Here is a 26,143-nt window from a genome sequence, read left to right on the forward strand (position 1 = left end):
ATAAATTGAAGTTATAATTATAACTTTGCACAAGTTACTACTTGTGTAACGATATATCTGTAAGAGACATTAGTTAGTATTAGATTCCTTACCTCAGAATATCCCCAGGCGTCAGACTGGATCCGGAATTTTTTTGCGTAGCAGTACCCTTGCGCGTCGGTAGGCGTCGTCTGCGGTTCCGCGTCTGTCATCGTGGGCGCCGTGATAACGTCGTCGGAGTACTTAGACGCCGCCTCCGCGTGCTGACGTCAGTTCTTAGACACAGCTTTTCCGCGCCAGAAGCGCTGAGCCATGTTAAAAACCAACACTGGTGCCATTTAAACTAGGGCCCTGAAAGGGATAACCCTAACCCTAGATATCGGTTCGCAGAACGGGGAGGATGGGTGAGTCGGTAAGGAATCTAATACTAACTAATGTCTCTTACAGATATATCGTTACACAAGTAGTAACTTGTGCATCTGAAAGAGACACGTTAGTATTAGATTCCTTCCCTAAGAATAGATACCCCAGCAATACCAACCCCGGTGGTGGGTCTGCGAACCAATACTTACACCAGAAAGTCCTGGAGGACGGAACGGCCAAAGAAGCCATCCCTCCGGCCTTGGCCGTCCAGGCAGTAGTGTCTTGCAAACGTGTGCAGCGATGCCCACGTAGCTGCATGACAGATGTCTTGTAAGGGCACTCCCCGGCCCAGGGCAGTTGTAGTCGCCGTGGCTCGGGTGGAATGAGCCCGCAATCCAACAGGGGGCTCCTTCTTAGCCAAGGAGTAACATGCCTGTATACACAAGATGATCCACCGGGAGATGGTCCTCTTGTGCACCGCTTTCCCCTTCTTAGCGCCCACGTAACCAACAAAGAGTTGGTCATCCACCCGGAACTGGCGTGTGCGATCCAAATAGAATGAGAGCGCACGTTTTGGGTCCAGACGGTGGAGCCGCTCTTCCTCTTTAGAGGGGTGCGGAGGCGGGAAGAAGGTTGGCAAGGTGATGGACTGCCCGATGTGGAAGGCCGTAACAACCTTGGGCAGGAAAGATGGCTTAGTACGCAACACCACTTTGTCTGGATGGACAGAAAGGAAAGATGGAGTACAAGAAAGAGCCTGGAGCTCACTCACCCTCCTGGCAGAGGTGATGGCAACCAGGAAAGCAGTCTTTAGAGTGAGAAGACGAAGAGGACAGTTGTGAAGTGGCTCATAGGGAGCACACATCAGAAAAGTACGAACAAGGTTCAAGTCCCACTGAGGCATCACAAACGGAACAGGAGGGAACGTGTGTGTGATGCCCTTAAGAAATCTATTTACAATAGGGGACTTGAACAAGAAAGGTTGATCAGGCAGCCTCAAAAAGGCTGAAAGGGCAGAAAAGTAGCCCTTGATAGTGCCCAGAGCAGAGCCCTGCTGGGCAAGAGAAAGAAGGAAGAGAAGAACCTCAGAGAGAGGGGCAGCAAGAGGATCCACAGCCTTTGCTGTGCACCATGCCACAAATCTGTTCCACCTGCAGGCGTATACCGTTTTTGTGGAGGGACGCCTGGCTGCCAGAATGACATTACAGACTTCAGGAGGCAAGTCAAATGGCCTCAACTGTCGCCGCTCAATCTCCAAGCATGGAGGTGGAGACTGGACAGGTTCGGGTGGAGGACCGTCCCCTGCTGGTGCGACAGAAGGTCCTCCTGAAGAGGCAGACGAACCGGGGGATCGACTTTCATACTGAGTAGCTCTGGATACCAGTACCTTCGTGCCCAGTCCGGAGCCACAAGGATGACTTGGGCCCGGTCGTACTTGATCTTCTTCAGCACTCCGGGCAGAAGTGGTATAGGCGGAAAGGCGTACAACAGACCGCAACTCCACTCGCGACGAAAAGCGTCTCCGAGCGAGTGCCGCCTTGGAAATTGCGGTACAAAAGGGGGTGGTGATGGACAGAGCATCTGAATCAATCAAACACTCACACCCAGTCAAAAGATCTGGGTTTAATCCATCACCGTTCTTTAGACCACTCTGCCACCCCAGTTCAGACATGGCTATATGCAAATCAGTCTGACCCTGTGCCTCATGGGAACAGTCCAGCCCGAACTGCCAAGCCATGCCTTCCCTGGACCGGAAACAAGCTTCCGAGGACCGGTTTCTGGCATTCCAGCCGTCTTCTGCCCGGCTTGCTTGAATCCAGTGGCAAAGTAAGCAAGGGACTCACGTCTGAGCATACCCTGCCACACTTATGGCGGCCAAAAGCGGAACAAAAGGGGGTGGTGATGGACGGAGCATCTGAATCAATCAAACACTCACACCCAGTCAAAAGATCTGGGTTTAATCCATCACCGTTCTTTAGCCCACTCTGCCACCCCAGTTCAGACATGGCTATATGCAAATCAGTCTGACCCTGTGCCTCATGGGAACAGTCCAGCCCGAACTGCCAAGCCATGCCTTCCCTGGACCGGAAACAAGCTTCCGAGGACCGGTTTCTGGCATTCCAGCCGTCTTCAGCCCGGCTTGCTTGAATCCAGTGGCAAAGTGAGCAAGGGACTCACGTCTGAGCATACCCTGCCACACTTATGGCGGCCAAAAGCGGTACAAAAGGGGGTGGTGATGGACGGAGCATCTGAATCAATCAAACACTCACACCCATTCAAAAGATCTGGGTTTAATCCATCACCGTTCTTTAGCCCACTCTGCCACCCCAGTTCAGACATGGCTATATGCAAATCAGTCTGACCCTGTGCCTCATGGGAACAGTCCAGCCCGAACTGCCAGAAATTGCAACGCGCAGAACTGATGACATTGCGCGTTCTCTTCGGTGGCGAATAGATCTAACCAAGGCTCTCCCCATCGCTGAAAGAGGCCTTGCGCCACGCCCGAGTGCCGACGCCATTCGTGATCCATCATGCACCGACGGCTGAGCTCGTCCGCCCTGGCGTTCAGAGAACCTGCCAGGTGTTGAGCCACCAGGGTCACGCCCTGGCGTTCCAGCCATTGCCAGAGGCGCAGAGCCTCCTGGCAAAGGGTCCATGACCCCACCCTGTTTGTTGCAGTACCACATGGCGGTGGTGTTGTCCGTGAACACCTGCACTACACTCCCCCGAACAGAGGGGAGGAATGCCTTCAGTGCAAGACGAATCGCCCGTAACTCCAACAGGTTGATGTGGAGCCGGGCCTCCGCCGGAGACCAGAGGCCTCTGATCTCCGCCTCTCCCATGTGGCCTCCCCAGCCCTGGAGGGATGCGTCCATCACAACTACGTGCTCCGGTTGGGGAAGGGAGAGGGATCTGCCGCTGACCCAATCACGGTCCGTGAGCCACCACTGCAGCTGTCTCGCAGTGCCCTCCGAGATCAGGACATGGGCAGACAGGTTGCCCTGATGCTGGGCCCACTGAAACTTCAGGTCCCACTGCAGAGCCCGCATCCGCCACCTGGCGTGATGCACCAGAAAGATGCAGGAGGCCATCAGCCCCAGAAGCCGCAGCATCAACCTGACTGAGACCCGGGATAACGGCTGAAAGATGGGAATCAGAGCCTGAATATCCCGGACCCGCTGTTCGGGTGGATAAACCCGAAACCGCGCCGAGTCTAGAACCACTCCGATGAAGAGGAGCTTCTGAGAGGGGCACAGGTGTGACTTTGGCACATTGATGGAGAACCCCAGCTGGTGCAGGAGATCTGCCGTAGTCTGGAGGTGGCTGACGACTGTCTGAGGCGAGCCCGCCTTCAACAACCAGTCGTCGAGGTAGGGGAAGACTGAAACCCCTAACCTGCCCAGATGAGCTGCGACCACTGCCATCACCTTTGTGAACACCCGTGGGGCGCTGGTAAGGCCGAAGGGGAGCACGGTTAACTGAAAGTGCTTGTGGCCAACCGTGAACCGCAGGTAGCGCCGGTGGGCCGGCAGGACGGGGATGTGGAAATAAGCGTCCTGCAAGTCCAACGCTACCATCCAGTCTCCTGGGACCAGGGCAGCTAAGACCTGAGCCAGTGTCAGCATTTTGAACTTCTCCTTCCGGAGGAAGCCGTTGACATTCCTGAGGTCCAAGATAGGGCGTAGGCCCCCTTTGCCCTTCTTGGGTACCAGAAAGTAATGGGAATAGCAACCACACCCTACTTCTGGCCCAGGAACGCGCTCGATGGCCCCCTTGGCCAAGAGGGCCGTAACTTCCTCCTGCAGAAGTCACAAATGATCCCCCGATACACGGTGGTTCTGCGGTGGCATGGCTGGAGGAGTCGCCTCGAAGGGGAGGGAGTAGCCCCTTCGGACGATCTGTAGCACCCACCTGTCCGATGAGACAGTGCGCCAGTGGAGGAGGTGATGGCAAACCCTGCCCCCCACTGGCGTCACAGGGGCCTGAAAGCACGGACTAGGAGGGTTTTGAGGCGGATGCTGCGGGGGAAGGTGTGGACTGACCTCGCCGTTGACCCCTACCGCCAGGACGGCGGTTCCCACGTCCGCCACCGCGTTGGGTATTACCCTGCGGAGCGTGGCTGGCAGCACGTGTGGGTACACCCCTTCCGTGGCCACGAAAGGAGTGAAAAGCAGCCGATTGCTGGCGCGGGGCCGAGAGGCCCAAGGACTTGGCCGTAGCCCTGGAGTCCTTAAAGCGATCAAGCGCATGGTCTGCTTTGTCGCCAAAGAGGCGACGGCCATCAAACGGCATGTCCATCAACGTGTCCTGGACATCTGCCGAAAAGTTGGCGGACATCAGCCAGGAGTGGCGTCTGACCGCCACTGTCGTTGCCATCGCTCTACCTAGCGAGTCGGTGGTATCCAGTCCACACCGGATGGAATATTTGGCTGCATCCCGGCCCTCCACAAGGGCTTGGCCGAGTTTGGCCCGTACCTCCACCGGACACTCTGGCAGCACTTCCGCAACCGTATCCCACAGAGAGTGGGTGTAACGGCCCAAGAGGCACGCGGTGTTGGAAGACCGCAGTCCCAGACTAAGGGATGAGAAGATCTTTTTACCATACTGCTCATACCTCTTGGATTCCCTGTCCGGCGGAGCCGACGGGAATGCGTTCTGGGAATTGGAGGCCTGGATGACCAGGCTCTCTGGAGTGGGGTGGGTGGACAGGAAACATGGGTCGCCCGGGGCCGGGCGGTGGTGTCTGGCCACGTTCCTATCTACGGGCGAACCCGTAGCTGGCCTGGACCAAGTGCCCATAAGAACGTCGGTTAAGGCCTCATTAAACGGCAGCAGAGGCTCGGCTGAGCATGACTGCGGCTTAAGGACCTCGGTGAGGAGGTTAGTCCTCACGGCCGCAACGGGGAGCTCAAGGCCCAAGGCCTTGGCTGCCCTCATCAACACCACACTATAGGTTGCCCCCTCCTCCGTAGCCACGGTAGGAGGTGAGACAAAGCCAGTGTCAGGCGAAGTGTCAACACCACTGGCCTCCCCAAGTTCACCTGCCCAGTTCTCTTGAGACTGGCTTTCACGTGCCAGAGGGTCCTCAGACCCCTCCCAATCCTCCTCATCACCCATCTCTTGGTACTCCGGGTTGGGAAAAGATGGGGCCGGTTCATGGAAAACGAATTCTCCGATCGGCGTCTGAAGCGGAGCCCAGCGGCGCCGCACCGGCGCCGGAACCGGTTCGAGGGAGGCGTCGGGGACGGCGCCGCCCGAGGACGGCGCCGGTGGTGACACCTGAGGGACCGGCGCCGGGGAGGTCGTTCGATCCACATGCGACAACCCGGATCGGGAACCGGATCCAGTGGGGCCCTGCGGCGCCGGGCCGTGCGGCGCCGGGCCCGAAGCACCCGTCGGCGCCGAAGACCCCGACCCGCTAGGAACCCCAGACGGGGCCGAAGGCGCCGCGGAACCCGTCTGAGGAGAGAGGGACCTCATGGCCACGAGGAACCGCTCGATCTCCTCCGGCGTCGCGTGAGACCCAGGGACCGAAGGGTATGGAGCCGGACGCGGCGCCTGCGACTCCAAGGGAGCCGCGTGGGCGGTGCCACCCGAACACCCGGCCGCGTCGCGCCAGCGTCGGGGGGAGTCGGAAGAGCGATGACGTCTCTTCGACTTCTTATGCTTACCTGACGACTTCGACCCTGAGGAGTGATGTCGACTCCCGGAGCTACGATGGCTCCGCTCCCGCGACCGGTCCCTCGACCTCCGTCCGGATTGGGACCTCGCCTGGCGCGGGTCGACTGCCGGAGTTCGAGTCGCTTACGGGACCGCTCCCGTCTAGCTTTCGAAGTCAGAGCCCGGCAGTCGGAACAGGCCTTGTCGTCGTGGTCGACGCCGAGACAGTGGAGACACCGACGGTGAGGGTCCGTTACCGACATCAGTCGGTCGCAATCCTCACAGGGTTTGAAACCAGGCATCCCTACCGGCACCGATGAGGAGTCGAAGACTCGAAAAGGAGATCAAAAAGATCAAAAAGAGTTAGTCAAAAAGTGACTAAGGTACCACTTTTTCCGGATCTGTGCTGCTGGCGCGGAGAAAAGAAGAACTGACGTCAGCACGCGGAGGCGGCGTCTAAGTACTCCGACAACGTCATCACGGCGCCCACGACGCCGACGACGGACGCGGAACTGCAGACGACGCCTACCGACGCGCAAGGGTACTGCTACGCAAAAAAATTCCGGATCCAGTCTGACGCCTGGGGATATTCTAAGGTAAGGAATCTAATACCAACGGGTCTCTTTCAGATACCATTTTTAATGTTCGTGTATTTTAAGTTGGGTTTGTATGGTAGGAATACACGAGTATAAATAAAGCAGTGGCATGGGGTCTTCTATTGTGTAGTCCAGCATCGTAGACTGGAGCAGCAAGCTGTACAGTAGAATGGCATGCTGAACAGTAGAGTAGGATGATGTATACTGTCAGAGTAGAGTTGAGTGACGTAGAGTGTAAGAGTGGAGTATTGTCAAGTGTAGTGTCAGAGTACAGTGAAGGAAAGTGTCATAGAGTGGAGTACCATGTCATCTAGTGGAGTGGCGTACCGTAGAGAGAAGTTGAGTGGCACGTCATCAAGTGCTACACAGTGTAGTACAATGGCATAGAGTAGATGGGCATACAATGGAGTACATTGTCAGAGCGTAGAACAGTGATACTGTCATACCCCAGGCATCCTGTACCGTCGCTGTCCCTCACAGTAATCCGCATCTAGCAACATTATAAAGTAGAGGTACATTTAACCTGCTTTCCAGTACAATAACACTTACTATTCTTTGTGTCCCACAAAACTCCTCAAACGGCTCGTTTCTGTCACTTAATTCTCATCCAGTAGAAAGCAATAAGCGCCAGGAGTGCAGAGGTGGAGCCTGCCTCCCATATATAAGCAGCAGAAGGCAGCAACTGGCCGCTTGGTTTCAACTAACATATGGGCTTGGAGGACCACGCCGCCCGTATTACGACAAACAAGTCAATTGATGAGCTAGACTCTGCTCCCGGTTCCGGGCTGGGAGGCAGACAAACCTTTTCCCTTCAGCGTTCTTCTGGAGACACGTGTCCTGATTGTCACCCCTTTGCTGAGATGTTACATCGCTTCAGCCGTGAGAGCACGTACGCTTGTTTAGAGTTTCTTTTCCTTTACTCACCAGCGAGAGGTGGCTGCCTCAAAGGGACTCTGTTCTACGGAGTACCAAGCGCAAATGCTCGCCCTGATTTTCGGTGCCTCTTCCTTTCTACTCGTCGTATATGCTGCATTTTATCATCGCTACATAGAACAGCGGCAATATGCGGTGACAGCGAGCTGGTGCTACAAAGCTACATATCTTTAAACCAGCTCAGTTATAATTTCTATACATGTTTTTTAACCCTAACGTTGCTGAGCAACTAGGTCTATAACAATTACTGTGATTTAGGGTTCAGGAGCCTAACAGGTTCAAGACTTTGTGTTGTTATTTAGTAATAGACCTGGATGGACAAAGAATATATTTTTAATCCTTTTCGTTTCACTGAAGAGGAAGGGCCTTTTCCTTTGTTTTCTTCTCCCGGTTTAAAGCTGATTTTGGGTGAGTACATTAATAGCATCTTTGAGACACACAGAATGTTTCAGTACTCCTGTTCTGTATACATTGTATGATAGAAAGGTTAACACAGTGTTTCTTATTTTTCCTTTTCTCTTTTTTGTTGTTTTCTTAAATGCATTAGGGACTATTATGCCCCACAACACATCAGGCTGGGTCAACACTGTGAGAGATACTTCAGGACCTAACGTCTCCTCAACGCAGTGGTGGTCTTCCCAAAATCTGCTTCCTTCTGGCTCCTCTGGGGGACTCACTTGTGCTGGTATATTCTTCCCTTGACCTCACAGACAATATTCTGAAAGACAGGAGGGCCATCATCGCTCCTGGGGATCATAGGAAAAGCACACTAGTATTTATGAACAATGTGGTTGCATTGGAGGACCGTTATAGAGTTGAGCTGCACACACAGTGTAGTAGTGTTGGACAATGGAGCGGCATACAGCAGAATATAGTACAGTGGTGTAGAGTGGGATAAAGTGTAATAGAACAGGGTATAGTGGGGTAGTGTGGAGTGAGGTATCAGAGTGCAGTGCAGTACACTGGAGTGCCCTATCATACTGTTGAGTATAGAGTCATAAATTGGAGTACCTTGTTGTACGGTTGAGTGTACTGGGGTGTCAGAGAATTTGAAAGTCATGTAGATTACAGTAGAGTAGGATGGCATACAGCCTAGCTGATTTTTGTAGTGGAGTGGTGTACAGTACAGTACAGTACAGTGTTTTAGAGTATGGTACAGTGAACTGGCATACCGTGTTATAGAGTACAATAGCATGGAGTTGAGTGGAGTACTGTAATTGTAAAAAAAGGGGGTAACCCTGAAATTGAGAATAATTCCTAAATCAAGGTAAGAACATCATATGTGAGAAAAGTTTTTTTAAGAAATTGAATACTAAGTGGACCGTTAGAGTTTCAACATCAATGTAACACTTACTATATGCTAGTTATTATCACAATTTATTTTGATTTGTTGAACATAATTAATCTTTTTTTCTCTTTCTTTTAAAAATTTTTGTTAAAAATTAGCACCAATACTTTACATATTCAGAAAGTGATTATTCAACGCAATGCATATCACTCCAATGGTGTATTTCTAATGATTCTAATGAAATCCTATCCAGACTTTCTTCCACATTCATCCACTATATGCCTGATCATAGAATCGATGCAATTTGATACAATGATTCAGAGCATTTGTTAAATGTTTAAGCAAAACACGGCTTGTTCAATATTTCAGTTACAAATAACTATTAATCAATGCTCGACGTGATTAAGATTTTGTCCATGTGGAGTATATTAAAATTCATTAAGGATTTGGTTTCACCAATTGGGATATGATCTCTCTTTCAATTAAAGAAAAACATTCCATTTAGTCATGGCTTAAATCAGTCATCTGGAGTACTGTGTCAGAGTAGAGTGGAGTAAAGTGGATGCATTGGCATACAAAGAGTTGTGAACAGTGTTATATAATGGATTAGAGTTTCGTCGAGTAGAGAGAAGTTGAGTGTTGTATAATGGCCTACAGTATAGTACAGTGTTGTACAGTGGAGTGAAGAGGTATAGACAGGAGTGAAGTGTTGGAGGGTGGCATAACGTGTTGTAGAGTGGAGCTACATAGAGTACAGTAGTGTGCAAAACAGTGGAGCTGCGTAGAGTGGATTGTTACATAGACGGAGGTAAAGGCTTGTAAAGTGTATAGAGTGGAGTGGTGTAATGTGGATTGGAGTAAAGACCAATAGAGTGTATTGGTATGTCGTAGAATGGTGTGGAGTGCACTGGCATAGTGTAGGTAGTAAACTGTTATGCATTGGAGTTGAGTCTCGTACAGTAGAGTGCTGTGTCGTATAGAAAAGCATCATACAGTGGAATACAGTATTGTACATTGGAGTGTATGGGCACAGAGTGGAGTATAGAGTTGAACAGTGAAGTGTTTAGGGATAGAGTGAAGTAAAATGTCGTAGAGTGTGGTAGACTTTATAGAGTAGAGTTCTGCGGAGGAGAGGGTCATACAATGGAGTAGCGTACAGTGGAGTGGCATATCGTGTATAGAAAAATCATTAAAAATGCACTAGACCTCCAGGTCTAGTAACCTACAAAAGCTCCTCAACCTAACTGAAATGCACTTGACCTCGGACTCAGAAAGCTGAGCAAATGTCAAAAGTTAACAATATTTAAAAGTATTTGTATTGCTCATTTACTTTGTGAGCAATAAAGATGCCTTTAAATCTTGCTATCTTGTCACATTTCCTCTGATTTCAAAGGCGGAGGTCAAGTGTCAATTTGTATTCCTACTCACCAGAAAGATCCAGTAGGACCTAAAAATAGCTGGTCCTGAAATGTGAGCGGTCGACTGAATTTTTCGAGCCCTGCTGTAGAGCGGTAGAGTGGATTACCATAAAGTGGAGTAAAATACAGTGGAATAGCATACAGGGGAGAGTAGAAGAGTGGATTGGCATGTAGTGGAATAGAGTGGAGTGGTGTACAGTGGAGTAGGGTACAGTGGATTAGCGTAGAGTTGTGCGGCATACACTGAAGTGGCATAGAATTGAGAAAACCGGTATAAATTGGAGTGGAGCCTCATACAGTAGAGTAGAGTGCTGTGTCATACAGTGTTGGAAACTGTTGTGGAGTAGAGTGTTGTACAATAGTGTACATACACAGAGCTGAGTGCAAGTTTCTATGGTGGCATTGAGTGTAGTTAAGTTATGTAGAGTGGAGTTCTATAGAGTGTAGGAGAGCACACTGGAGTTGCATAGAGTATCATAAAGTGGAATATCGTCGAGTGGAGTAGCACAGTGTACACTGGAGTGGCACAGAGTGTAATAGCAAATAATATAGTAGCATCAGTGGAGTGGCTTAAAGTGTAATAGTGTATAGTGTAGTAGCATGCAGTGGAGTGAGTTAGAGCAGAATACCATATAGTAGTGGGGCAAAGACTGAGGATGTGTACAGTGTAATAGCATACAATGGAATAGTGTAGAGTGTAGTATTGTGGAATGGAGTGGATGAATATGAGCAGAGTGGCGTAGAGTGGAGTAGACTGGAAGAACAAGTTACTTACCATTGGTAATGATATATCTGTAAGAAACATAGGTTAGTTATAGATTCCTTACCTTTGAATCTCCCCCAGGCGTCAGACTGGATCCGGAAAGTTTTTCTTCAGCAGTACCCCATGCGCGTCGGAAGGTGCGTCGGTCAACTCCACGTTCGTCTGCGGGTGCGTGGTTGCCGGGATGAAGTCGCGCTAGCTACAGAGAGGCCGCCCTTGGTCACGGACGTCAGTTCTGTACACGACTTTCCAAGCAAGGAGCGCAGAGCCATGCAAGACGCCGACCACTGGTGCACAAAATTAGAGCCCTGAAAGGAAGTCCTTAACCCTAGAAGTCAATTCGCAGAACGGAGAGGAATGGTGGGGTGGTAGGGAATCTCTAACTAACCTATGTTTCTTACAGATATATCGTTACCGAAGGTAAGTAACTTGTTCATCTGAAAGAAACAGTTAGTTATAGATTTCTTACCTTAGAATAGACACCCCAGCAATACCAACCCCAGGGGTGGGTCTGCAAACTAAGTTCACACCAGAAAGTCCTAAAGTAGAGAAAAGCCAAAGAAGCCGTCTCTCCGGACTTGGCTGTCCAGGCAGTAGTGTTTGGTGAACGTGTGCAGCGATGCCCACGTAGCTGCCTGGCAGATTCTCCTCGTCCCAAAGCAGTGGTAGCTGCGGTCATCCTGGTGGAATGGGCGCGCAGTCCCACTGGAGGCTCCTTCTTTGCCGAAGAATAGAAGGCTTTGATACACAGAACGACCCATCTGGAGATGGTTTGTTTGTGCACGGCCCAACCTTTTTTAGCGCCCATTTACCAACAAAGAGCTGGTCGTCCACCCGCAATTGTTTTGTGCAATCCAAGTAGAAGGAAAGCGCACGTTTTAGATCCAGCCGGTGGAGCCTCTCTTCCTCTTTTGAAGATGGGGAGGCAGAAAGTAGGTGGGCAAAGTGATGGTTTGGCCACTGTGGAAAGAAGTAACCACCTTGTGAAGAAAGGAAGGTCTAGTTCGAAGGACGACCATGTCCGGATGAACAGCCAGAAAGAGAGGCTTGGAAGAAAGAGCTTGTAGCTAACTCACCCTGTGTGCAGAGGTGATGGCCACCAGAAAGGCAATTTTCAAAGTAAGAAGCCTGGGAGGACAGTTGTGTAGTGGCTCAAAGGGAGCGCACATAAGATAAGGACCAAGTTCAAGTCCCACTGGGGCATTATGAAGGGAACAGGAGGAAAGAGATGAGTAATGCCCTTAAGGAATCTATTTACAACAGTGGACTTGAAAAGAGAAGGCTGATCAGGAAGCCGAAGGAAGGCAGAAATGGTCGAGAGATAGCCCTTGAGAGTGCCCAGAGCAGAGCCCTGCTGGGCCAAAGAAAGGAGTAACAAGAGAACCTCAGAAAGGGGGCCGTAATGGGGATCCACAGCCTTTGCTGTGCACCATGCCACAAATTTGTTCTATCTGCAGGTGTATACCATCTTAGTGAGGGACGCCTGGCTGCCAAGATAACATCGCAGATTTTGAGAGGCAGGTGAAACTACGTCAACTGCCACCGCTCAATCTACACACAAGGAAGTGGAGGCTGGACAGGGTCGAGTGGAGGACCATCCCCTGCTGCTGCGACAGAAGATCCTCCCGAAGAGGCAGTCAGATCGGAGGATTGATGGCCATGTTGAGCAGCTCGGGATACCAGACTCTCTGTGCCCAATCCAGAGCCAAAAGAATGACTTGGGCCCTGTTGTGCTTTATCTTCTTCAGCACTTTGAGCAGAAGTGGTATAGGCGGAAAGGCGTACAGAAGACCGCTACCCCACTTACGACGAGAAGCGCCACCTAGTGAGTGCCGCCTTGGAAATTCCAACGCGCAGAACTGCTGACATTGCGCGTTCTCTTTGGTGGCGAATAGATCTAACCAAGGCTCTCCACACTGCTGAAAGAGACCATGCACCACCTCTGAGTGAAGACGCCATTCGTGATCCATCATGCACCTGCGCCTGAGTTTGTCCGCCCTGACGTTCAGAGAACATACCAGGTGTTGAATCACCAAGGATATGCCCTGATGTTCCAGCCATTTCCAGAGGCAGAGGGCCTCCTGACATAGGGTCCATGATTCCACCCCGCCTTTGTTATTGCAGTACCACATGGGGTTGCCTGTGAACACCTGCACTACTCTGCCCCGGACAGAGGGAAGGAATGCCTTGAGTGTAAGACGAATCGCCCGAAGCTACAGAAGGCTGATGTGGAGCCCGACTCTGCCGGAGACCAGAGGCCTCTGATCTCGCCTCCCCCATGTGGCCGCTCCATCCCAGGACTGATGTATCAGTCACCGCTGGGTACTATGGTTGAGGATGGGGGAGGAATTTGCCTTCAACCTAAATCCTGGTCCGTAAGCCACCAGTGCAATTGGTGTGCAGAGCCCTCCAAGATCTGGAAGCAATCAGAGAGATTCCCTTGATGTTGGGCCCACTGGAACTTCAGGTCTGCTCAGGTCAGCGAGCAGAGCCCACATATGCCATCTGGCATGATCCACCAGAAGGATGCAGGAGGCCATCAGACCCAGCAGCCTGAGGATCATCCTGACCGAAACCCGGGATAGAGGCTGAAAGGTCGGAATCATAGCCCAAATATTCCGGATATGCTGTTCAGGAGGATAAACGCTAAACTGCGTCGTGTCTAGAAACGCTCCGAGAGGGGGGGGCAGGTGTGACTTCGGCATGTTGATGGAGAACCCCAGAGAATGCAGGAGGTCGGCCGTAGCCTGGAGTTGGGAAGACGACAGCCTGGGGCAAGCCCGCCTTCAACAGCCAGTTGTCGAGATAGGGGAAGACTGGAACCCCTGATCTGCGCAGATGAGCTGCGACCACTGCCATCACTTTTGTGAACACCCCAGGGCCGCTGGTAATGCCAAAGGGGAGCACGGTATACTAAAAATGCTTGTGGCCTACTGTGAACCGTAGGTAACGCCTGTCGGCCGGCAGGACGGGGATGTGGAAATAGGCATCCTGCAAGTCCAACGCTACCATCCAGTCTCCTGGGTCAAGGGCAGACAAGACCTGAGCGCGCGCCTACATTTTGAACTTCTCCTTCCGGAGGAAGCGGTTGACGTTCTTGAGATCCAAGATAGGACGCAGGCCTTTGTCCTTCTCGGGCATCAGAAAGTATTGGGAATAGCAAACACAACCTACTTCTGGGACAGGAACGCGCTCGATGGCTCCCTTGGCCAAGAGTTCAGAAACTTCCTGTTGGAGAAGGGCCAGGTGATCTGCTGACATGCGATGCTACTGAGGTGGCATGGATGGATGAGTAGTCTCGAAGGGGAGGGAGTAACCCCTTCGGACTCTTTGCAAAACCCACCTGTCCGCCGTGATGGTGCGCCAGTGGGGAAGGTGATGGCGGATCCTGCTGCCCACTAGCGTTTGGTGTCCCTGAAAGGTCGGACTAGAAGGGTTTGGAGGCTGCTGCAGAGGGGGCTGTGGTAGACTGGCCCGTCCGCTGGCCCCCAGAACCACGGCGGTGGTTCCCACGTCCCCGGCTGTGCTGGGGCTGAACAGCTTGCGCCGGCCTGTGGCTCTGGGCGGGACGTAGCAGAGCACCCCTTCCGTAGCCACAAAAGGGGCGAAAGGCAGACTGCGCAGGGTGGGTGATGGAGAGGCCCAAGGACTTGGCTGTAGCCGGAGAGTCCTTAAAGCGCTCCAGCGCGTTGTCTGCCTTGTCGACGAAAAGGCGACGGCCATCAAAGGGCATGTCCATAAGTGTGGATTGGACATCCCCGGAAAAAAAGTTGAACGCAACCAGGCGTAGCGTCGAAGGGCTACTGACATGGAAATCGTCCTACAAAGTGCATTGGCGGTATCAGGCCCACAGCGGATGGTAAACTTCGCTGCGTCTCTCCCTTCGGCACCCGCTCGAGAGCACGGCCCGGGTCTCCTCCGGGCACTTAAGCAGCACCTGCGTAACCGCGTCCCACACGAAGTGGGTATAATGGCCCAATAGACATGCAGTGTTTACTGACTGAGCTGGAGGTAGAAAACCCCTTCTTCCCAAGATGATCCAGCTTCTTGGATTCCCTGTCCGGGGAGCAGTAGGGAATGCGCACTTTGACGTAGAGGCTTGGACTACCTAGCTCTCAGGGGTGGGGTGTTGGGAGAGGAAAGTGGGGTCGCCCAGGGCAGGGCGGTGGCGTCGGGCAATCATCCTGTCCACCAGAGCCCCTGTGTTGGGCCTAGACCAGGTGCCCAAAAGGATGTCTGTCAGGGCTTCATTAAAGGGCAGCAGGGACTACGACGAGCTTGCTGCCAGTTGAAGCGACTCTGTCAAGAGGTTAGTCCTGACTGCCACCATAGGTAGCTCGAGGTGGAAAGCCTTTGCCACCTTACGCAATAGCACTGCATAGGACACTCCCTCCGCCGTAGCCACGGTAGGAGAAGACAAAATGCCATGGTCTGGTGAGGTATCCAAACCACTGGCTTCCCCCAGTTCCTCTCTCCAGTCCTACTCGTACATCAGCTGGTCTGTTAAAGTGTCTCCACTTTCAGGGGCGCCCGCAAAGACTTTAGAGTCATGGTCCGGCAGTCGGAGCACGGCTTGGGGTCGTGATTGCACTCCAGGCAGTAGAGGCACACGCGGTGCGGATCCGTCACCGACATGAGTCGGTTACAGGAACTGTAAGCCTTACAGCCAGGCACCACTCATGCACCAGGAGTCGATGGACTCAACAACAACAAAGTCGTGAAAAAGTTGCGTCAATAATTTACTTGGGGTACTACTCTCTCCTGATCTGCGCTTGCTGGCGTGGAAAAAGAAAGAACTAACCTCAGCGTGCGAGGCCAGCGTCTATGTAGCTGCCGCAACGTCATCCTGGCGACCACAACACCTAACGCGGAGTCGACCGACGCCACCTTTCAACACGCAGGGGTACAGCTGATGAAAAACTTTCAGGATCCAGTCTGACACTTGGGGGAGATTCGAAGGTAAGGAATCTATAACTAACTGTTTCTTTCAGATTAGTGTGTAGTGGAGTAGCGTACAGAGCAGTGCCATACAATGTAGTGTAGATTAGAGTGGCATACACTGGAATGGGGTAGAGTGTATTGGTATACAGTGGAATAGCATAGAATGGAGTGGGGTGGAGTGGTGTGGCATACCCTAGAGTAGTGTACAGTGGAGTGATAAACAATGGAGTGGCGTAGAGTGGAATAGCAAATACTGGAGTAACATGACAGAGTAGCATACAGTGAAGAGGCATAAAGTGGAGTTGTGTATATTGTCATTGCACAGAGTGGAGTGGCATAGAGCGAAGTGTTGTACAGTGGAGTGGCGTAGAGTGGCGTATAATTGAGTGGTGTAGACTGGAGTAGCGTACAGTGGTGTGAGGTAAAGGGCGATAGCATACAATGGAGTGGCGTGCATTGGAGTGGGGTCCAAGTCGAGTAGCGTAGAATGAAGTGGGAGTAGAGTGGAGTCTCATACACTAAAGGGCCATAGAATGGAGTAGCGTACAGTGGAGTGGCATGCAGTGAAATGGCATAGAACGGAATAGTATATAATGGAGTAGCATATAGCGGAGTGGCATACAGTAGATTGGCAAACATTGAAGAGGCATTGAGTGAAGAGGCATACAGTGGAATAGCATAGAGAGGAGTGCAGTGCAGTACACTAAAGGGCCATAGAATGGAGTAGCGTACAGTGGAGTGGCATGCAGTGAAATGGCATAGAACAGAATAGTATATAATGGAGTAGCATATAGCGGAGTGGCATACAGTAGATTGGCAAACATTTAAGAGGCATTGAGTGAAGAGGCATACAGTGGAATAGCATAGAGAGGAGTGCAGTGGAGTGTAGTGGCATACAGTGGAGTACAGTAGAGTGGCTACTTGGTTTAAGTTATTGGGTGTTATTGTGTTATTGTGAGGTGTATATTTTTTTCATGATTTTGATTAATCGTGCAATAAAGGTTTTCCTTCCACTAAATGTCGCAGATCTTCGAGTTCTCCAGGGTGAGATCAGGGAATTCTGTAGTTGTACTTGAAATCCTCGCTTCTCTCCCAAGGGGCAGTAGGCATTGTAATAATTTGGCTGACATCTGGAGCAAAGTGGTTCGACCTCATGGCGCTGATCAACTTGGAGCTCTCTTGGCTTTCCTTGGGGGCCGGGGTATTGTTAAAGGTCTTGCGCCTGACCAATGAGGAGGTGCAACATGTGGGATCTTCCTTATTTAGCATCAATAATCCCGTCCCCCTTTTCTGCAGACCATTCCGTATCGGATTGGGTTTTTTGACAAATTAAATAAACACAATTTACGTAAATTGCACTTTATCGACAGTATCGTTGTCTGAGTTTACTTAGATGTTTGTTTTATTTCATCTTTCCAAAAGTAGTGATGGTGGAAGGCACCCGTAGAAGAAGCTTTCTCTTCGGAGGTCTAAAATAACACCGAATAAACTGTATTTAATATGTATTTGAACGTCCTTCCCTACATCACTGATGCGAGGTGGCCTTGAAGAAGCAACAAAACTGCAGGGTTGGAAATGTGTGCGCGTTTTCGATGTCGGGCAGAGCGCTGTGCAGTTGCCAACCGGTAGAGGCAGTTCTTATGCCAGTGGGAAGGGTGCTGCCAGCCTGAAGTGGGCATTTCGAGACTTCCCTGCGAGACTGTACTCGACATTCGACAGCAGTTGGTGTATTTGTTTAACATGCATTGTCTTGCCTTCATTACTGGATTGGTATTTTAGCATAGAAATTGTTCGTAATTTTCTAATGCTTAATTCTTTGATTTGATTTCAGGCAAAAAATCGACGTTTTTGTCATACCCCAGCATCATAATGCCTTGGCATTGAAACATTTGTATAAACATTTGAGAAAGGAAGGAAGTTAATTTCATAGTTTCCTGTTTTTGAACACAAGTATTAAAACGACGTCAGCATAAAAGAGGCTGAATTCCACAATACCTATAATATTTTTTTCTGTTCTGTTGCTAAGGTAATGTGCTTTGGGGTAAGAACATTAGACAAGACTGCGTATAATCAGACTCTGTGTCTTAAATAAAATATCAATTTTTTGGACACCCTACGTTTTGGAAATTAAAATGTTTCTTTAACTTTAATACAAGTAATTTAAAGTAAACGAACATTGGAAAAGCCAATAGCGCGGCAGCTAAGGCCACACACATTTGCTTTGTCATTGCTTGCTTTATTTGTTATTCAGTTGGTAAATGGCCGGCAAATTGTAATACATGTGATCATTCGAACGTCTTACAAAACTCTAAGCCTATGCAGCAATTTTACATTCTTTCAGACATCTTCTATAAGTTAGGACATGTTTTTTTAAAACCGATTAGTTATCAATGAGTAAATAGGCTAACCCAGAAACTTGAGTCAGTCAGTGAAGTCATCATCAGATAACGTTAAATGTTCAACATTAAAATCAGTGTCCCCAAGGACATGGCCTGCAATGCTGAAAAATGGTCGCAGAATGTGTTGCTCCGCAATGGGGGGATGAATAACTTGCTACCCTCGCCGTCCATTGCCACTGCTCACTCAAAATAGCATAATGCCTAATGCCTCTCAGTCACTGTGACAGGCCCTGAGGATGCCTTTGTGGGCCCATGAGACAGTGTACAGCAGGCAGCGGAGATTGCAGCCTACAACAACTGCCCTGTGCCGAGCTTGTCCACTGGCTAAACAATTGCTGCTGGTTGCATCTTTACTGGGGTGGGCTTCTCGGATGAGTCTTGAACTGGACCTCACATCGCATCCGGCCCCCAGAGCGATTCAGTCATCCTCACTGGCGTTGGGCAAATGACGTACCCAAACCACAAAGGCTGCGTGGCTGTGGCAAACTATGCACTAAGGCCACAAGCACTCTGCCACCCCTTTTCCTTGATATTTGCTTGTGAATTGCCCAGGCTGTGGTAGCAATATGTGCATTCCATCCACCAGTGGTCCCCACTGGTATGACATCAGATGTCGCATGTAGGAGGCATGAAAATCCTGAGTGCACCTATGATCTGGTGAATATACATATATTGGTGGAGGATCCATTGCTTGCTGTTGGATGCCAATGGGCCCTGCTGCACACCCATTGACATTACTCAACACTAATGGCCCTACATGATCATAGTTTCAAAGCTCTCCGATATCTAAAGTACACTGAATAGTGCTACTTGACATTTCACATATCCTGTTTCTACTAAAGACGTACCACTGATTTATAAATCACTTCTTCTCGACTTAAAGGCTGGTCTGGTTGCAACAGACAGGAAATTCGATGCAATGGCCATCCAGCTTGATACGCTTGGACAGGCATAATGTGCGCCTAGATGAAGCAGTGTATAGGATCTCGGATCTGGAGGATGATGGGACAGCACAGGGACTAAACTGTTCATGATGGAAAAAAATGTTGGCAGCAGTAATACCCAAGAACAAGTGCTTAGAAGCAAGATCTTGATACAATAGCTTTAGAATTTTAGGCCTAACTGAAACCACACACATGGGTAAACAGGAGCACTTTGTGAAAAATTTGTCATCGAAGACGTTTGGCTGTGACAACTGTGCGGCAATGTTTGTTTGTGAAAGGGCATGTTAGATCGAACAGCCTTAAGATGGTCTTCCCCCAACTTTTTGCCTGAGTCCGTCATTATTCTGCAGTCGTTTTTGCTGACTTTAGGACTTGGTGCACTTTACCACTGATAATCAGTACTAATGTGCTTGTGCTCGCTCCCCTAAACATGGTAACATTGGCTCATACCGAATTAGCAGATTTATTTATTCATAGCTCCCTAGTAAAGTACACTACATATGCCCAGGGCCTATTGTTGGACCCGGCCTCGTGGCGTGGTCCTACCCCTCCCGCATGGCGGGCCCAGGACGACATCGGCCCTCCATCGAGCCCCGGTCGCCCCCTTGGCACAACCCTACACGAACTACCGACGAGAGCCACCACCCTGGCGAACCACGGCTCTCCCCCCTGGGACACGGCGAACCCGGCACGCCCCATCACTGCCGGTCCGGCTCCCACTCCGGACCACCCCTACAGGCCCGACGCCATCTTGGGCCCATCACGTTCCGAGCACGAGGCCTCGCCCGACCCCATCTTGGGCCCATCACGTCCCGAGCACGTGGCCTCGGCCCCGGCCAAGACCCCAGCAAAGCCCCGACATCGAGGCACCAAGATCCCCCCGGGTGGTAGAGTGGCCACTCAACGGATCCAAGAGGAGGGGAGTTTCGATGGCCCTCCGGCCGTCCCCGGACGCCTGGTATCGATCGACCTCCGGCCTCCCTGAGTGCTGGCTCCACCCCCCTGCTGGGTGTCTGGACACCACCATCCCGGCCCCTCTGACCCCCAGGCGCGAGGGTCCGGACATCAAAGGACTCCAGTCCTATATCTGGGCCAGCCCTGGAGTAGGACGCCAGTTGTATCCTGGAGTCGAGAGCCCTGCTGACCCTGTCGCGGCTGACCCCGAGAAGAACTCATTACCCTGAAACCTGCAACCATCTTTGGAGCCTGCTGGCGCTGCCGCGGTCCATCTTAGCTGAACCATCTTTGGAGCCTGCTGGCGCTGCCGCGGTCCATCTTAGCTGAACCATCTTTGGAGCCTGCTGGCGCTGCCGCGGTCCATCTTCGCTGAACCATCCTTGATGCCTGCTGGCGCTGCCGCGGCCCATCTTTGCCGAAACCACCTCGAGGCCTGCTGGCGCTGCCGCGGCCCCCTATCCGTTAAAGACCACCTGTCGAGTCCTGCTGGCGCTGCTGCGGCTCGACCTCTCGAAACCCCCTGGCTCGAGGATTGAGAGCTGTGCGCAGGGTATCCCTTCCTTCACTAGTACTGAGACTGTCCCGCTACCCTGTCCCTTATTTACGAGACTTTTCAGATCCCTCAATCTGCCTGTACATATCGCTGAAGACAAGCAACCTTTATTCTTGATAAAGCCTAAGAACTTATCCTCTTGTGTGGTGTCCATTTGTAGTGGTGTGGTTACTCTGCTGTACGATCCTAGGAGAGGACCCTCACCCAGGAGGCCTCTCAATAACGCTTGGCTACTTCTAGACGGAGGGGTGGACCTAGGGGAGGTCAGTCAGACATCTTCTTCCTCCCCCGGGATCGCCTTTCTAACACCTATAAATTAAATGCTACCAGTGGGCCTGCAGCACAGATTGTGCAGTCCACATATGTAGCCTCTTAACCATGTCTCAGGCCTACCGCTGTAGTGCCAGTGGGTGTGCAGTTTACTTGGCATTTAAAACTACTTGCCAAGCATTAAACCCTCCCCCCACCCTTTTTGTTCACATACAAGTCACCTCTAAGAAAGGCTCTTAGCTGCACAAAGGGTCCCTAGTACATTTATTTAACGCGATTTTATATAGCGCGAACATTACCCAAAGGTGTCAGAGAGCTTTACAAAAGAGCCAGTTGCATTACATAAGTACTTTGGATTACAGGAGTTAAATAAGAGATACAAACAGAAAAAATTGCGAATGTTGTAAAGTCACTCAAGAAGAGATACAAACAGATAAACCCTAAAATCACATAGGAATGGTAGTAAGTACAAAGGTCTACTACACATACTAGTGGTTAGAGTTCTATATATACAAATTCACTCAGGATTACATTTTAACAGCGATTAGACTTGGACAATTATATATTACATATTTACAGAGCAGAAATTCTTGCCATCGTTCAGCCAGGTGTTCAGGTGGTGTTGCACTCAAGGCTGGTGGTCTTGGGTCTGGAGGGATCCCAGAGTTGGAGATGTCCATAGGGGTAGAAGCCCGGATGATGGTGGGAGAAGCAGCTGGATCCCGAGGCTGATCTTGAGGTCATACTGGGTTCCATCTTGTGGATAGAGGAGGGCGCTCAAGGGCAGGCGGAACAGTGCCACGAAGTCAGGTCTCCCGCCTGGCTCAAGCACCCGCTGTGAGGCCCCAGCAGGCCCAGCGTGGCAAAAACATGTAAAGGCATTGTAAGCGGCGGGTGCCATGTTGAAGTCAGGCAGATCGTGTCTGGTCGCCCCTGCTGCACTTCTCTGCCCCCCCTCCCCCCCAGGCTCCTAACCCTAAATTATAGGTGTTTTGCCTCCAGGCTGTCCTCTTCACTAAAAGGGGGTTGCCCGCGCTGGCAATCTGCAAGCTCCTACCAGCAGCAACTCCCCGAAGACACCTCCTCCTTCTCGGATGTGTTTGCCCTCATGCCTGTGCTTCGCTGTCACGGCCGAATATAGTCGCATCCCACTGCAAAACTCTGCCTGCCAGTTAAATATTCCCTGTGGTAGTGCTCTCTCCCTTCTTGCTGGTCTCTTCCCCGAAATCACCATCTTGGGTTCAGGCAAGGCTGATGTCTCGCCTGTGCCCTTCTCTGGTGGTGTGCCCCTTATATTTAATTAAGAGCTTGCCTCTCCCCCAAATCACAGCTGGCGACGAGTCCGGTGAGCGCGGGATCTCTCCTGTAGCTTCTTTGCCGGCATACTCCTGGGCTGGACTAGGTGACAGATTCCTTTGGGCATTCCTTCTAGACAGCCACAGACAGCAAACGGCTGCGTGTGATTTAGCATCCATCTGCATTCAAATGGGTCTACCTGGGCAGATGGGAGGAAGAGGATCACCCTTACCCTTCAAAGGGTAGTAACGTGACCCCATACAAAGGACTGATAACCCCCCACTGGTAGTATGGAGCGAGGGCTGGGATTGAAAGGGATACTGGTGCACTTCAAAACCACTCTTTGAAGTTTCCCCTCACATCAAAGGCCCATTTGGGTATACGCACTGGGTCTCTGGCCCCATCAAATCTGACACATCTGAACCTACACCGAATCTCTGTCAGTAGACCTGCGGTGCTGCACAAAGGACTCAACTGGACTGTTTTTCTGACAGGACTGCATTCTTTTTTGTTGCCCTGCTGCCTGCAACTCTGCATCTGCTGGAAGGGATCTCCATGGGCTTGTTCGCTTACCTCCCGTTTCTGAAGTCTCAGGGGAACAAAAGACTACCTGCAGTTCTACCAGATTCTGCCTTCTGTGAGCCCTACGCTTGCCTGAGGTGCCCCCTCTAAGTTATGGACCTCGGGCAAGGGTAGGACTCACAGACCGCAGACAATCTTTGTATCAGTTTTCAATCAAAAAAGTGCCATGATGCAAGACTGTTGCTTTCCTAAATTAGATGTAAGCTACAGTGTCTTTACTTATTCCAGAAAATAGATACACATTGGTCATACTGGTGGCCTGCTTGCTACCTTGACTGTAAGTCAGGACCGAGGAGTATTGTGAGAGTTTCCGTAGTGATAGAGCTTTTTGGGAGCTGCTTCCTGCTCGTGCTGCTGCCTTTCACGGACTCTGTGTGCAAGAACTCTAAAAGCTGCCGTTTTCACTCCACCTCTCACGGCCCCCGCTCCGCGGGAGCCGTTCGTGATACACACTGCGTGGGAGGTGATTTACAGGCTGATCTCTGTGCTTTTAAGACTACTCGGGACTGCGAGGACCAGCAGCCACAGCGGCGCTAACAAGCCGCAGCTGGTCCTCTTCCCGACATTAATCTTCCCTAATTATACTCTAGCCTGAACGCGCACGCGGGACGCGCGCGGGTCAAAGCGCGGGGCTAAGCCCGGGCAAAGGGCGGGCCCTCTGAGGCCCTCAGAGGCCGAAGTAGGCCGTGCTGTGCCCATTTCTCTTTGAAGCATAATATATATATTACTAGTTATAGTTTGTTTTGTAACTGATTTATTGTGATCCGTCCATTATTGTATTACGTTTGCAAACTCCCCAGAGCTTTTTTTTTTTAAATAATGACGGCCAAAAAGCTTAGGTCTGGTAGAGTCTTGGTCGGTAAGTCGTGTTCCAAAACAAAATCTAATCCCCTTCGAAATAAGGATAACCATGCAAAACAACTGAAAGGTACCTGTCAGTTATTTAATCTCTGGGAACGGGGGAAAACTAAAGCGCTCAATGTTGATCTTGCCCACACTCCTTTGGTAAAAGCTCCATCTGCTCCAATGGGATTGAGTTTTATGGGTTCAGGGCTTGAAAAAAGTATGGAGAAGGAAGTAATTACCGTAGTTGCAGGTTCTGATCCTACCCATACTCCTTTCCCTATACAAATTCCCTTTGAAGTTAGTCCCCATGTTGCGGGAGTTTGGGATCAAATTTCTTTGTCCAAAACTTGTGAGTCCCCTTCCGAAAAACATGAACCAATCCTTCTCTCCTCTAGAGAAGTTCATAATAATGATTTTGCTCTCTCCGACTCGGATTTGGAAGTCTGTAAAAGATATATCGAGGTTGATACTGTTAAGATCAGGGAGTTTGTAAAAACACCATTAACATCAATGCCACCGGTTATCCATCTTTATAACAGCACACCCTCGAATATCTCCCAGTCACACATCTCTATGAGCCCCACTCTCAATATATCAGGTATTGATTCTTTGCTTCCGCCTAGGGTGGATAAATCGGATAAACCAGTCTCTGACTTCTTATCCTCCCTAGAACATTTGCTCTCATCCATCTTAGCATTACTAGAGAAATTTGTCGGGGGTTCGGATTGTGTAATGGATACAGTAACCCAAATATTAAAGGTCTTAGTACATGGTAAACTAGAGAAGGAATCCGGCTCCAACTTAGAGGTGGTTGCAGAAAACTTTCCAGAGCAGAAAACGATTGAGTCAAAGACTGGGACCCCTAATACTTCCCATTTCCTTAACGTTAGAGAACAATCAGTTCACTGTACGAAACCGCTCACCTCTAACTGTGCAGTAGATTTAGTTCCAATAATGGAGGTGTTACAAGAAGGGGTGGTAAAGGAAGACATAGTTCCGCCCCCATTGATAACGGACTCAGTAATATTGGATCCATTAATAGTGGTCCCACATGTAACGGATCCTAAGGAAGATAGGGAACTTTTTCCTATTTTTAATAAACAGCAGGGTGTGGGTGATAAGGAGGCCCCTGAATCAGATGGTGTTAGAAATAAGGAGAATTCCGGGAAAGTTAAAAAACTTGGGGCTAAAAAGAGGCGACTAATCAGAAGAATTGAAAAAAATAGACGGCGGAAAATTCGTTGGAAGGAAAATTCGGAATTAGTTTGCGATCAAGAATTTCATCAGACCTCGTTGATGGTACAAAAAGATGAAATACAGACTTTGGTTCCCCTGCTATTGAATCCTTGCCCTCTTGAGGGGCCTTCTAATACTAACGTGGCCTTGTTAAATTCTAAGCCCAAGAAAAACGAAATTACCTTTATAAGTTCAGGATCCCCTAAACTTAATCCCTTGGCCAGTCCCTTCACTGTTAAAAGGGAAGCAGCAGCAGTTTGTCTAAATTCCCCTGAAATCCTTATGGATGAGAGCATAGACACTCTTATCCTAGATTTTCTACCTTTATTTGATGCAGACTGCATTTTAAATAGATCACTGCTTCTTAAATATTTTCAAGATTCTGCAAATTTGAAATTGTTACAAACCTCGGACATAGACTTAGTACGGATCTTGAAGATTGAGGGTGGTAGCTTAACGAGGGTAAGATTTTACTCGAAATTAGTGGTGAATCTTATTTTACAACGGTCGGAATACTTTCAGAGTAGAGGGATTGATGTGATGCCCTTTTGGGGAAATTTCTCTTTTGATAAACCCTCTAAATCCCTAGGGCCCTTAAGATCTTCTATTCCCCTCCTGAAGGCAGTACTTGGAAATAAAGAACAAGATAGTGGTTTCGATGATCTTAAAATTCAACTATCAAAAGATCTTCGCTCTGTGTCTTACCCCAATCCATCTATATCCCACCTACTGGATAAGGCAGAAGATGATTCTGTCCGTTGGGACTGGCTACCCGGCGTTCTTTCGAAGAAATTGAAAATCGTATACCCCCCTAATCCTCATCTTTAGCGAGAATATAACGTTATTATCCTGGAACTGTGCAGGGCTAAAGAATTGTCCGGAAAAAATTAATTTCCTTATGTCTTTAAAAGCCAGTGTGATTTGTCTCCAAGAGACTTGGTGCTCGGAGAAACTTCAGTTAGGAAGGGATTATTTTGTTCTTGATGGTCAAGCCGTTTCCTCCAGGAGAGGACACGCCAAGGGGGGAATTGCCTGTCTCCTATCCACTGAGATAAAATGGAATTTCTCCCATTATATGGATTCTAGCAATCTCTTTCAAGCTATAACGCTGTTTAGTC

The 26,143-nt window shown here is 50.1% G+C and overlaps 1 protein-coding gene across 1 annotated transcript in view; it reads right to left on the bottom strand.

Annotated features, from left to right (window-relative positions):
* The window catches only part of DENND3 (DENN domain containing 3), a 583,137-nt gene that overhangs the window by 428,885 nt on the left and 128,109 nt on the right, over window positions 1–26,143 (bottom strand). The gene's annotated exons all lie outside the window — the stretch shown is intronic.

Source organism: Lissotriton helveticus, chromosome 4_1 (genome assembly GCF_964261635.1).
Source record: "Lissotriton helveticus chromosome 4_1, aLisHel1.1, whole genome shotgun sequence".
NCBI classification, from domain to species: domain Eukaryota; kingdom Metazoa; phylum Chordata; class Amphibia; order Caudata; family Salamandridae; genus Lissotriton; species Lissotriton helveticus.